Source organism: Canis lupus, chromosome 29 (genome assembly GCF_003254725.2).
Source record: "Canis lupus dingo isolate Sandy chromosome 29, ASM325472v2, whole genome shotgun sequence".
Taxonomy (NCBI): Eukaryota; Metazoa; Chordata; class Mammalia; order Carnivora; family Canidae; genus Canis; species Canis lupus.
Genome location: NC_064271.1, coordinates 10,838,009 through 10,852,196, shown reverse-complemented (window position 1 = coordinate 10,852,196; position 14,188 = coordinate 10,838,009).

The following is a 14,188-nucleotide window of genomic DNA, read 5'->3' as shown; positions in this document are numbered from 1 at the left end:
AAAGATGACAAAGGCTGCAGGATTCTCACTTTGCTCTACTTGGCGTAGAACCTCTGCTCTGTTAGTGGGGGCTGTAGAAGAAAGGGGCCTGTGAGCCCTTGGCTGGAGTCTTCAAGGGCTTAGCCTCTGCAACTTTTTTGGTGTTCCTTGATTGGGAATTGAGAGGGAGCCCCATCTTCCTGCTCATCTCCACCATGAGTGGAAATTTAATCATGCTAAGCCTGGTGTAAGGGAAGGGAAGGAATGGGTTTATGGCTCAAATTCCAAATATTCTTACTGTTCTTACTGAGATGTAGATTTTCTTGATTAAATGCTTCTTTTTTTGCTGTATGTCCTTAGAAAATTTTTGAGACTTTTAATTTCTTTCTCTTTTTTTTTCTTTTCTTTTTTCCCCCCCAATTCTATCAGTTATGGTTGTTTTGCTGGAGAGCAGGTCTGTGGAGCTCCTCATGTTGTCATTCTGTATATAATTTTCTCTCACTTAAGATAGTGTATTGCTTGAAATGTCTGGCTATCAGTTCCCTTTTGGAATTTTCACTTGAGGGAGCATATTTTTCAGAATTTTGTGTCAAATATCATCATTGTGATTGAGGGTCGACTTGTGGTTTTTGGTAAAATTTCTTAAAATGAAATGATGGACATAATATTGGTCATTAACTTATTGAGTTAATTACTCTGAGATTTTCTTTCTCCATTTATCCGACTAATTAAAAGCAGGTAACTAGCATGTGCTGATGATTTTCAAGTTTTAACTCTACAAACTTAATCCTAGGGTGGATGTGCATAGATTCCTGATAAATCTCATTTTCCTTAGAATCTATTCTTCTTTTAGAACATAACTAATATAGCAAATACTTCTATGATAAAAAGCAGCCTATAATTAATTAAATTTAATTAATAGTATATAGAATGTTATGAAAAGATGAGGTATTGTACACCAATGATGTAATGCGACCCCTAAGGATATGCACTCGGAAACATTCTTTCCTTCTTTTCTATGTTCCCTTCCTTTGTTTAGAGTTGTTTCCGGTGTTACTTTTGTGTGAAAGTCTTAACTGGCACTCACTGAGGTAGTGAGGTGGTGAAACATGACCCTTCAGACATTTTTGAGAAAGATAAAAACAACGCAGAATAAAGGATTTTAATTGGAAATTTTGTGTTGTATCAGGCTTAGATTGTGTTTTATTAAAGCATACTAGAATTTTTCTACTTCATGTTGTACAGGAATGCCCATTTGGAAATGACATTATCGAGTTTTAAGAAACTTTTCAGTTTCTGAAACTAAATGAATCTGTATAAAACTGCCTTATAAGCCTTTGTCCTCCCTCCTTCCACTGGAACACTATAGTTTTAGTAAGTGAATAGAACTTAAGAAATTTCTCAGCTACTCCAAAGACCTAATATGCTTGTTTTACTGCCTTTGGGCCTGATTCATTTCCAGAATAACTCTACTGCATAATTCCTTTGATAAACTTTAATTGCTTTCAAATTATATTGGAATTCAGTCAGCCTCAATAGGAATTTTCCTGTGAAATTGTATTAGAATCTGGCCCAAAGGGATTTTCTTAAAATGCAGATTAAAGTCTATACATTGCATGAAAAACATGTTATCTTTTATAACATAAAGATGCTTCTTTATGGCATAAAGGAGAACTACAGTATTATTGTAGCACAAGACAGAGATGAAAATTGATCCCTTCAAATTTTAGTCATATTAAATAAATTTCCTTATGAATACTTTTTTGAATGAATCTCATTTGAATGAAATGGTCTTAGTACAAAAAAACTCCTATAATATACGTGATTTCTTCTGCTTTTTTCTATTCATACTTAGAAATTATTTTCATATGAAATAGTTACAAATATTCAATAAATACATTTGAAGCACTTAAAATAATTCATATGCAAGTCTACTGAAGGGTTTTATGATGGCTTTGTGGCCTCTGGTCTTAGGCTCAATAGTCAAGATGACCAAGCTCAGCCTTCACCCATAACCAGAAATGTAAGGCAGTCTGGAAAAAGCAGAGACCAGGTCAAAGAAACCTATAATTCCAGAGGTTTTTATTTTCTAAGTCCCCGCAAAGGAAATGTAACTATAGTTCTTCTTGTGAGTAGATTGGTCTTCCCAGGAAGAGAAATTAATACTTCAGAGCACCAAGGAGGTGATTTTCTCATTTATGGAAGTGTGAGAAAATGTCCTAAGTGGTACTGTCTTGTGTGAGACAAGTAGCAGGTGAGCAGTTAGCTCCAGGAATGGTACATCACACATAGGTTAGGACCATTATTACTACTAGTCCTTGAACAAAACCACATATTTGAGAGTATTTTATGAAATTGATTACTCCTATTATATTTCTCACTGCAGGTCTGACCCTTGGGTTCCAGTCTTGCGTCCCTCTGTTCTCAGAGCCTCCTTGAGACTATAGGATACATAGTTGCTAACTTATACATCTTTGGCAGGATGATACATATTTTCAGTACTATTTTTGGAGAAGTTTTCTTTCTTCTGGGTTATTGACAATTGGTCTGTATTTTTATATTCTCATACATTTGTATTAAATGTATCTTACATTGTAATCCCTCTATTATAGGAGTTAGTTCAAAGTAGGCAGACAGTGTTGAAGCCAGAAGAAACTTTTTTTTTCTCTCTTTATAAATCACCTTTTAAAAACTGTTTAGAGAGGATGACATAATTGATTTCTGGAGTTTCTTGATTCTATCCTTTGATTTAGCCAAGAGAAACTTTCTTTCCTGTTTTTGACCAGAAAGAAAAAAAAATATGTCAAGTACCTATGGTCAGACCTCTGCATCTAATGCAGATTTTTTTTTTGTATTTTTGATTTCCTTTAGAATATTTCCAATGTGTTGCACAATACTCTTAACAAGACAGACTTGCCTCAACAGCATTATTTCCCACCATTACTCTATGAGATGGGAAAGTCAGGAATAGGAAGCTGTGGCACATGTCTTCCAGTTGATGAGTGGAAAGGAAGCCCCAGCATAGCCAAAGGGAGGGAAAACAGGGCCTTCAAGTAGAAAGTGACATTTCACAAGATAACACACCTGGGGCAGGTACATGAATGAGAGGAGCTGTGAAGACTTCACAAGAAGAACAAAGAATTTCAGTGAAGCTAGACCCACAGTAATGGCTGTAGTAGATACGGGTCAGTACCTTAGATAATTCAAGGTGGTATTCATAACACCATTCTCTGGGCAGGGTTTTGGAATGACTCCAAGTTATGTGCTCACATCATATCGTGTGGTCAGATGGTCAGGCATTCAAGAGGTTCAAGGCATAGACGAAAGCCAGGCTCCTTGATTTGAATTCTGAGTCTGAGCCTGCCAGTGATGTGTGACCTTGGGCAATGTACTTAATCTCATTGGGTATCAGTTTCTTTGTCTTTGGGTCTCAAGATTTAAATCTTAAATTGTTCGTTTTTAAGACTTCGGTGCTCCTGGGAATATATGAATGGGCGTTTGGTGTTCTTACGCATCACTTACAGGAATGTCTAAGACATTAGAGAATCCCTTTTACACTATAGTTGTTTTGATAGTATATAAAAGATGTATCTACTTGTCCAATAACTGTTTATTATGCCATTTTACAAGTTCCAGGCATTGTGCTAGGTGATAGGGATATAGTGATGAATGGGTCAGAACAATCCTTGTGTTTGTAGAATGACAGGCATTAAGTGCAAAGGCTGCCTGGCAACCTCAGCTTGCCAATCCATTCTTCAGTCTTTCTGGAGACTTTGCAGAGTATACACCTCTGTGTTCAGCCTCTCTGCATACCAAGACTACATAGATCTCTCCAGATCCCATTTCATATCCAAGATGATTGATAACCAGTTCCAGGTTTTCATTTCTCGGTCAGAACACGAAGAGGTGGGTTTTCTCTAACCTTTAATATTCCTGTGACAAACTAGCAAATAAAAACTTTTCATGACACTGAGTACAATATAAAGGCTAAAGAAACTAGTGTTTTCATTGTCTTGTCTTGTTATGATATATATTAACTCTGTCATGAGATTGGAATGGACCATCCTTATGGTTCTGCTCTCCTAGTGATGGTTGGCAGGTCTGTGTGTCCATGGATGAAAGAGGCACTCTACCACCAGTGGCCAAGAACCCTGGGACACTGGAACAGGACTGCCCAATGCAGTCCCCTTCCTTCTCTTCTTTATCACTCACTTCTGCCTTTTTGGAAGGATCACCAGTTTCATGGCGGCTGGCTCTACCTGGGCTTCCGCACAGACAGTCATGGACCTCTTACTTCCTAAGGCAAAATCTCCTGAGGTTCCTCTCATCATTTTTCACCTTCACACATCCTGGGCACTAAAAGTAGCTATAGTCCTTAGGAAGGATCAACCTCAAATAGGTGCCTGAATATCAAAATACTTGAAGGGAGATGATGAAATAATTTGTGGAGGGAAGCCATACTCTGGAATGAAGAGTGAATATGTTTAAAAAGTGTAATTTGGTCGGTTGGTCCTTGTCTGTTGACACAGACACATAATTTAAAGAGCTGGCCATGCCTTCTTCTTGTATAGTTAGGTAGAGATTCAGTCTCCCAAGGGTAGCTTCTTTGTGTTTTAGAGTTGCTGAGGAACCCCCTCTCAGAGATGCAAACATAGACACCTAGGCATCCATCACTTGGCAGAAGGGCACAGGGGAGTGTGACAAGGGGGAGGCTCCTTTCTGTAAGGAGAGCTTAGGGGTAGAGTTGACACTATTTCCATAGAGTTACGGTCCTTCTGGGAAGGGAAGAAGCTAAGTGTCTCAAGTGAGTGTTAAAGTTAGCGAAACCTATGGGAGTTCACTGTTTGGGAAGGGCACCCCGAGGCCCAGCAGAGCAATGCAGCACATGGGGAGGACCAGGCTGATCTGCGGACACTGGATGAAAGCTAAAGCCTAAGGGTTGGAGGTTAGGACTGGTTGCAGTATTTTGGGGGCTGAGGCTGGAATCTTCTCAGGACCCCTCCACTCTCCACAGCCTTGGATAACAATGCGGAATGTGAGTGACCCTGAAGGCTATGGGAGAAACATGAAGTGTCCAGACTGGTTCTCTTGGAATGCAAATGCTGGCTGCTGGGACAGCGTTCCTCAAGGGGGTACTTAGGATATATGGAGATGAAAGTGCCACATTACAAAACGAGTTATGTGATGAGTTTTGATGCCCACGCTGGTAAAGGAAGTCCTGCTCAGTATTTATACACAACAAACTATAAAGAAAGATACTGAGGACTCAGATGCAAATCTGCAGTTTCTCCTCGTGAAGGAAGTGTTATTAGTCCTTAAGCTGGGTAGCAAAAAGAACAGACATCATCCTCTCTGGATCTTGCCCTTGTGTTGCAGATTGTTCTCTTCCAAGCCAACTCCCTTTTCCCTCATTATAATTTTTTCCTCAGCACTGACAATTCTTAGAGTTTTGCTTATGTAGTTGCTCAAAGTGCGGTTGTTAAGTTCTGAGTCTTTTTCAGCAGATTCTTTTGAAGGCTGTCTTCCCGCCATAATGTTCTGTGAGATGATGGCTGCTACCCAGACTTGTTAATGAATGTGGCCACTAGAAGCCACAGCTCTCTGCTCCTCCCATCTCACAGTTGCTCTTCGTGTCCTCTATGGCAGCTTCTTTCTCTCTTGATATCTTTCTCCACTATGTCGTGATAGATATCATACCTAGCACCAGTCTGGTTGGAAAAAGTGACTTTCTGCTTGGAATATGACTGGAATCATCTCCCACATTCCATCACAGCACACCAGACTTCCTATGCAGTAACATGAAGTCTGGGTAGCATGGGGATTTTTTTAATCCCTTAATTCGCAGGTTGGTGTGTGCTAGGTAAAGGTTAGGTTAAGAATTTTTAGCTTGTCTTATCTCAAATGGAAGTAGAATTTTAATATCCAAGAGCCACTTACATGAGAGAATTGAAAATTCTGTGAAGGTAAGTGAAATAGTTATTTGAAGAACTTCTGTATTCACTAAATATCAACACTCATTGCTTTTCCTTCCAGTGGTGAGTCAACATTTGTTTTGTCTGTGGTCTGTTCATTGCCCACATAAATGAGGCCTCTCTTGGGGCCAAATGCCTGAATGAAAGTAAACTCCTCGATTGCCCATCTACATTGATAAATCAGACTTCTTCATAATGATAGAGCACCAAAGGCAAACAGCTGCAATGCTTGGACTGTTTGCTTCATCTTTGTGTGTGCAAAAAAGTGAACAAACCTGCACAGACGTAGATTTTCAGTTGCTCTTCATCCACCAAGGAAATGTAAAATGCGAACAGAACTTTCTTAAGTTTCTGCCTGAAAACAGTCTAGCAAGAGAATCTGAAGCAGATAAAAATAGATGGTCATTTGATACCTGTGAACTTGAAGCTACTGAATTTGATCTAGTTCTAGTACATTACAATTTTAATAGCTTTGTTTTAACTCGGTTTTAGACAAGGTTCTAAAAAAAATCAGCAATTACTGAATTATTGAATTGCACAGTTAGGAAATGGGCAGGGCTCTTGCAGTAGCACATTGAGTACAGAATTAAGTGACAAGGAGACTTGAGGGTCACCCTGGGACTAAAAGTCTCATTCACTTACACAATAGACAAGTCCCTTCTTGGACAGGATGTCAGTTTGTGGGAGGTGATCCAGAATATAAGTGTGAGTTAACAGTAGTCCTTTTAATTCCATTCTTCCATATTTCTAATTATCCCACTCTATTAGAACACTACCTTATTGTATTCCTTTATAAATTTCTACCACAAAACCCCAATTTATGATATCACCATTGGTTAAGTTTTCTTGAGGTACATATTCCATTTTTTTCCATGCCCACTCTGTAGTCAGGACTGGTGAAATTTATGTAACAGTACATTATTATATTCTTCTCAACTTTCACTCATCAGAAATATTTAACAAATGCCTTGTGTAATACTGTGAAAACTATTCCTAAAGGAAGTTATTTTTTGTGGAGGCATTTAGATGATGCATTATCTCTTTTGGAGATGTAGAGCTTTCTAGAGAGGGGCCCCTAACTGATTGGGGTAAGTGGTACTGCTCACTGAGATGCCTCCTGGGATGAGGGCCAGACTCACTTTGAAGCTGAAGGTAGAATAAAATAAGGTTTACATGTTGTTGGGGTCAGACAGGTGATGATTAATTAATGATGATTAATTTAATGCTTATCATATAGTCTATAGTTATCTTTAATATAATGCATGTCCTGATGCAGATTTTGTGTTTTGGTGAGCTGGCATCTCTATGCACAAAGGCAAGGGCTGTTGCACGGTAGGAAGGGAATAGACAAGATGGTTGTGGATGGCATGGAAACGTGGGCAACATCAAGTGCAGTGGTTAGGCTCCTCCTTCTGTTTCTTTCTCCTCTTCTATTGTTGTAATTAAACATGATTGGTAACATCTGACATTTCTCCCTTGGCACTGAGAGTGACAGCATGCAAGTATATCATTTATTTATTCAATGAATACTTACTGAGTTCTTACTTGTGTCAATTAGAGTGCTGTGCTAAGGGAAATTCAATTCTTGCCCAAAACAAATCTAAATATAATTCGGAGCATCTTCTAAAGCCAGATGGATGATGCAAAGAGTATGTTCAAAAAAGAAAAAAAGAACATTCTGAGGTGAGCAGGGACTGCTTCATGGGGAAGGTGGCACAGGACTTGAAAGCTGGAGAGGAAGGTTAGAGAGGCAGGTGGGAAGGCATCCAGGGACGTAGACCAGCAGGAAGAGAGGGGTGAGGAGGGTGGAACAGGTGGCCGGGTGCAGAGTTGGTGATGGGCCATTTTGGCTGTATCTAAATATATTCAAGAATGTGGAGAAATTTTACAATAAAAGGCAGGTGAAGGAATCACACTGAGTACTTTGAGAGCTAGATTATGAAATTTGACCTTTATCTATCTACTGGAGATAATGGACTCATTATGCAAGTTAATTATGAGCTCGTAAGTAGCGTGCACTATAATAGGCACTGGAGACAATGGAGGATAAATGATCCAGAGCCAGCAACAAGGCCCAGAAGAATTTCGAATACTGGCTTGATGTTTCTGGAGATTAGACCCCACATTATTCGTGGTGGTCTGGAATGGGGGAAACTGGGGACTGGCAGGCCTCTGCCCTAGAGATGGGGGCAGGCCAAGACAGATCAGAGCCAAGAGGCAAGATGGAGAAGCAGATGAGGTAGGACAGGTGCCTGCTCCACCTCCTGGCCTGCGAGCTGAGGTCTGAGGCTGCCTCCTCACATGTACAAGCTTATGTCCTTATGAGTCACTCATCTAACAAGCGGATGAGTCCAGATGTAAGTGAGCTGCTACCCCTCAGCTGACTTTGTGGGGCGAGTCATGCAAACATTTTACATTACTCCTTAGACTCCGAGAAATAGAACCTAGCTCTCTCATGTGCTTTCAATGTCTTACTTGTAAATTGCCCTCCAAAACATTGTATTGGGTCTATGTCTGCTCCTCTCAGGCAGCGTGTCCTCAAAAATAAGGACTATTTCAACCTCTTTGATGGGTTCCCACAGCGTGTTTTGTACCAGACACTTTGATTCCTGACAGATTCTCCAATGAGGTAAAGATTCTGAACTTACTACCAGATGCAAACAAACCTCAGTAACAACTAAATACAAACTTATTTAACTTACTTATCTTTTCGGAAATGTAAAGCATAACCTCTGTGTGTGTGTGTGTGTTCCTCCCCGCCCCCCATCTCTTCCCTGCAATCCTTGCTGAATCCATGATTTCATGGTAAAAATATTTGCCATCTGGAAAACACCCAGCAGCTTCCTGGCCTTTCACATTATCCTAAAACCACATCACCCTTCTTCTTTTTGCCTTGCTGGCAACACAGTTGTTCAGGGTCGTACACTCAGGATGGGCGTGTCTTCTTGATAAAAGCTAATGGACATGTGGTTGTTCTATCAGCTTCTGACCTTGTTTCTATTTTCTAAAAGTGTTCTCTAAGAGGATGCACAGGCCCGGCCCCCTTGGCTCCTCCTCAGCATCCTATAACCCCGTAGGTTCCCCATTTTCTCCAGACCCAGCAGACTTATCCCTGCTATAGAGGACAAATCCAAAAAGACTTTAGGTGGGCATCCACCAGACAAAGCAGAGGAGGTGGGTGCTGGGCGTTCCTCTGCTGGTCCATGGGCAGGTTGCTTGAACCGAGTGGTGCCAAGCTGAGGGGTACTGGATAGGGAGATGAAAGCAAACCCAAAGGATGGGTAAACTCACCGTGGTGGTCTCATAGGCCCATCCTTTACCTGGTCAACATCCGATCTTCTACTCTCTTTTCTGCTTGTTTTTGAACAGGGCTCCTTTGCATATTTGTATTCCTTTAAAAATAGATTTATTCTATCTACTTTATGCCACACGAGTGATTTTTCATTTAATGTAAGCTAGTGCACTATTTCTCATTTTGATGGGGATTTGTCTTCAGAATTAATTTCAGTCATTTCTTCGTCTCTTCATATCTTTAGCAACTTGCAAACATTCCCTGGAAAGACTAGTTTATATGATTTATTGGATCTTTAAAAAACCATTAATATCTCTTCCTCTTCCATAATTATTTTACTTAGAAGGTTATAAAGTTATGCTTCTTTCCTCATTTAGAAGTGAAACATAAAAAAACAGCGTCATTCTGTTTATGTGGTAAATACAGGATAAAAAAAAAATTACCAGGATTAGCTTGTTGTGTCCATGTGTCCTTCAGTGGATTTTCTTCAGCCTTTGCAATTACAGGAGCAATGCTATTATTTTTCTTTTACTTTAAACCTACCAGAGAAAATATAGAGCCCTAAGCAGTTTTTCAATTAACTTAGGTTTTTTGTTTTCACAATTGTCTAACAAGAGTGTTGTTGCCTGAAAGCTTTGTCACCTAAATGTTGCAGTGAAGAGCCATGCCTGGCACATTGCATTGCTTTGCCATGACATCTTTCTCTGCAGGGGCATTCTGCAATGACCCTGGATGGATGAACTGTCTTAAAAGGACAGCCTACCGTGATTCGTAATCCTGGTCCTGCAACAGTGGGCATAGCTGCATAAGACAAAAAGGCTTTTCCCAGCTTTGTGTGAATCATCACTCAAGCATTTAAAAACATGGAGTCTGTTCTTTTCAGCGTGAAGCACTCCCGTTAATGTTAATGAAAAGTCACACATTTACCTCAAAGCCAGAAAGGATGCCTCAATCTTTCCCCAGGAATCCTAGAGTATAAAGAAAGAAGATCTGTCCTTTTTGTAGTGGAGTGGAATGGAATAATGGAGTTTAGGAAGAATTTCAGCAATATTTAAAATAGAGCTCTCCATTTGTTGACACTAGAAAAATACTTTAGTGTCAGAACAGAAATGCAAATGTCTCCCACCTGTGCCTGATGCTTTTTAGTTTGTCTCTCTTTTTCTCCTTGAAGTGAAAATAAAAATAATTTTGATTTTTGCAAGATAAAGGGGAGGTTTAAAGACATTTTACAGACACCAGCCACTCATTTTCTCACTAATTCAAATCAAGTGTCTTATCAATCAGAAAAGGAGAAGAGATAAGACATAATGGATGAAAGAAATAGTAGTGACACGATGGTCCTGTTCCTCCTCTCTTAAAGGAGGGCTGTCTATCATTCCTATCGAGCTAAACTACCTCTGATGTTGGCTGACTAGGTTCACAGAAAATGAAACATTTTCAAAGTGTTAGATCAATTAGCAAATCCTTACAAACCAAGAGTAATAGAAAACATTGGACCATAGGGCAATATTATGTAACATTGTTCTTCTAAGAATGACAGTAATTCGATTTTCTATGTCAATCCACAAGGTGAATCCTATTCACTTTGAGAATTTGGGGATAGTTCTGTATTTTGCTTAAAATACAGGAGACATGGACACTAAGGAGGGCACTTGATGGGATAAGCACTGGATGTTCCACTGTATGTTGGCAAAATGAATTTAAATAAAATATTAAAAAAATACAGGAGACTCCCTGTGTAGTTAGTGGAAGGTTATGGGTTTAGGGGTTAGAACACAGGCTCATATTTATTTTCGTTACTCAGGAAATACATGTTAAGCACTCAGGCGCTCAGCCTCATAGTGGCTATGGAATTTTGTGTATGGAACTCAATTTTTTAAGCTTTGGTATGTTGGATAGTCTATCACATTTAGTCTTCCCAGCAGTTTTCTGTAGGAACTCTGTTCTACCTATGCAAGTTAATTATGAGCTCGTAAGTAGCATGCCTAACGAGGTTGCCAATATCTGACCTCCTCCATAATATGATGTGGGATGGGGCAATCTAAACACTCAATTTACTTGCCACAGTGATTAGCATAGGATGGAAGGACACGTGGCTCAAAGTGGGCCACCTGGGAACGTTCCTGGAGTTTCCTGGAAAGAGGAATAAGTGAGTTATTCTTCCCCAGGATCATAAGCTATAATGGATGGTATTAACTTAGTTTCCAGATATGAATTTACCCAAGAATAAACTTTAACCCACAGAGAAGGAAGCCCACAGAGCTGGAGAGAGCTTACCTGAGAGATCCCTGATATGTTTTGAGTCACAGACTCTAAACTTCACTTGGATCCAGTTCTGGATGTTTCAGTTATTTGGAATCAATTTTCTTTTAACCTTTTTGTGTTTCATTTTGATTAGACTAGTTTGAGTCCTGACAAGAACATTTTGGTTCTGCATTGGTAAAATTGGAGTGATGCTTTTCTTCTTAAAGATTCATTGTGATAATTGAATGAGGTAAGGTAGGTGAAAGCAAAACATATACATTACCTATGGTATGCATCACTGACCATAGGTGAAGGACTCGGAAAGGCCTCGGCCTTGAGATGGAAAAGGTAAGGGAGTGACCGCTAATCCTGAAGCTCTCAGATACTCTAGTGAGATTAGCAGTTCTTAAGATGGATCTTGGTCTTCTGCTCAGAGGTATTATCATTATTACAAGTGAATTATGTTTATAATTTATACTAACAAGACAGGAATAAAATCCCCACAGCTACTAGTATCCATTTATTTAACAAATATTTGAGTGCCTCTGTGTCTCAGGCACTGTTCCACATGCTGGTGCTGGGGATATAGCGGTAGGGATATGTGAATCCCATGGTGCTTGCATTTCAATATAGATGCAGGACTGTACCCATACTCCAAATGAGAGTCAGCATTTGGATCCTGGAAATATGACTAAGGATTTCACTTTCATTGCTTAGCTGCTCATGTTCCTGGTCAGGATGTTAAACACCGGGTGACTTGATTCCTTTCTTCAGTTAAATATTTGTACATTTGATCCAGGTCTACCCTGACTCTCTTTTTTGCTAAAATTGGAAAAATGGAAAGACAGTTTTTACAGTGGGTCTTAGGATCCATGAGTGAGGCATCCATAGATACAGAAGAGTAAGACAAGGATTATTGCCCATTCCGCAGTGCCCTGCCTACATTGCCAGATTGCCTCACTGATGTACCAGGTTGGTTTGCTCAGCCATATATTCCCAGGAAAGATCTTGGTTGGATTGATGAAAAATAATTTTCTACCAGTTTAATATATCAACTGATTTATCTAAAGTTTAAGTCTTCACTTTAGGACTTGTGTCGAGGTTGGCTTTAACTGTGTTTTACTCATTCTAGTGTTGGGTACAAAATGCAGTGTTCAAAAAGTAGTGTTGTGTGTTGGGTAGAAGGAGCACAAGCTTTGGAATCAATCAGATTAATCTGAGTCCTGGCCCTGCCACTTAGCATTTAGCAACTAAGCTTTCTTAATCCATTTCTAAGTCCACAGAAATCTCGGCTGAACTCAAGTCACAAATTTCTGTAGAGTTGTTTTTCCATTTATTCTAATCATTTTACACCTAAACCAGAGGTTATATTCAGATTAATGTTGCCACAATCTGAAGGAAGGAGGAAAGGCTCTACAAAATTGTTATAGGGCTCCACAGAATCAGAGATACTTCAAATATTACCTATAAGCAAAAATAGTATGCTATTTTTCAAGTATCTAAAGATAATTTTGGATTACTAATTAAATAAATCCTCTTTAGAAATATTGCCTAGTTCAAAACAGCTTTTTGCAATTATTTTTTTCAATCAGTGGATTTTAAGTGCATAAATAATACCATATATGACTTATTAGAGTTTTTAAACTTCAAAAGGAAGTCTAAAAAGTTAGGAACATTTACAATATTTTTTCCCTCTATTTATTTTGTTCTGATTGTTTTGACCACTTCCAAGTTCTGTAGTTCTTCCTGCCTTCCTCCTCTCACCTTTCTTTCTCTCCAACTAAGGGTGTCTAACTTCTGTGTCCTAAACTACTATTGGTCAGTGTTATAAATATAGGCCCCCCGTAAAACAAATGTTGGCTGCTGCTGCTTTCCTTGGAGTTTTTTTTTTTTAAATGGATTTCTTATTTTTTTTTTTTAATGATAGTCACACACACACACAGAGAGAGAGAGAGAGAGAGAGAGGCAGAGGAAGAAGCAGGCTCCATGCACTGGGAGCCTGACGTGGGATTGGATCCTGGGTCTCCAGGATCGCGCCCTGGGCCAAAGGCAGGCGCCAAACTGCTGTACCACCCAGGGATCCCTGGAGTTTCTTTTAAAGAGCCCTGCTGAAGTATATAAATTGTACAAATACTTCCATCCCGCACTACTGAAATGTTGGTTTTTAAATGGCTTTTTATCCCCTTAGCCAAGATTTTCTTTGGCGGTTCACAGTGCACATCTCAGCATACCGGTTTTGTGTGTACACATAATACACATAAATATATATAAAATATATTATATATTATGTATAGTATATATAAGACAAATATATTTGATTTGATTTCAGGGTACATGGTACCACAGCTTGAGAAGGAGATGGTATAAAGTCACATTTCCTCTGATCCACTCATGATTCCTGTGTCTTGTCTCCATCACCACTCCAAGCAAGCTGCTGAAAACTACTGCTTTATTCTCAGGCTTGCAGTCTCTTTTTATTTTGCTTTTATTTTAGACAATAAATTTATAAATTTAAAATTTATAAAAAGCTAAAACAATGATAACAAAATTAAGAATACCAACTTTTTTAAAGATTTTATTTATTTATTCATGACAGACACAGAGAGAGAGAGAGAGGCAGAGACACAGGCAGAGGGAGAAGCAGGCTCCATGCAGGGAGCCTGATGTGTGGGACTCGATCCTGGGACTCCAGGATCACACC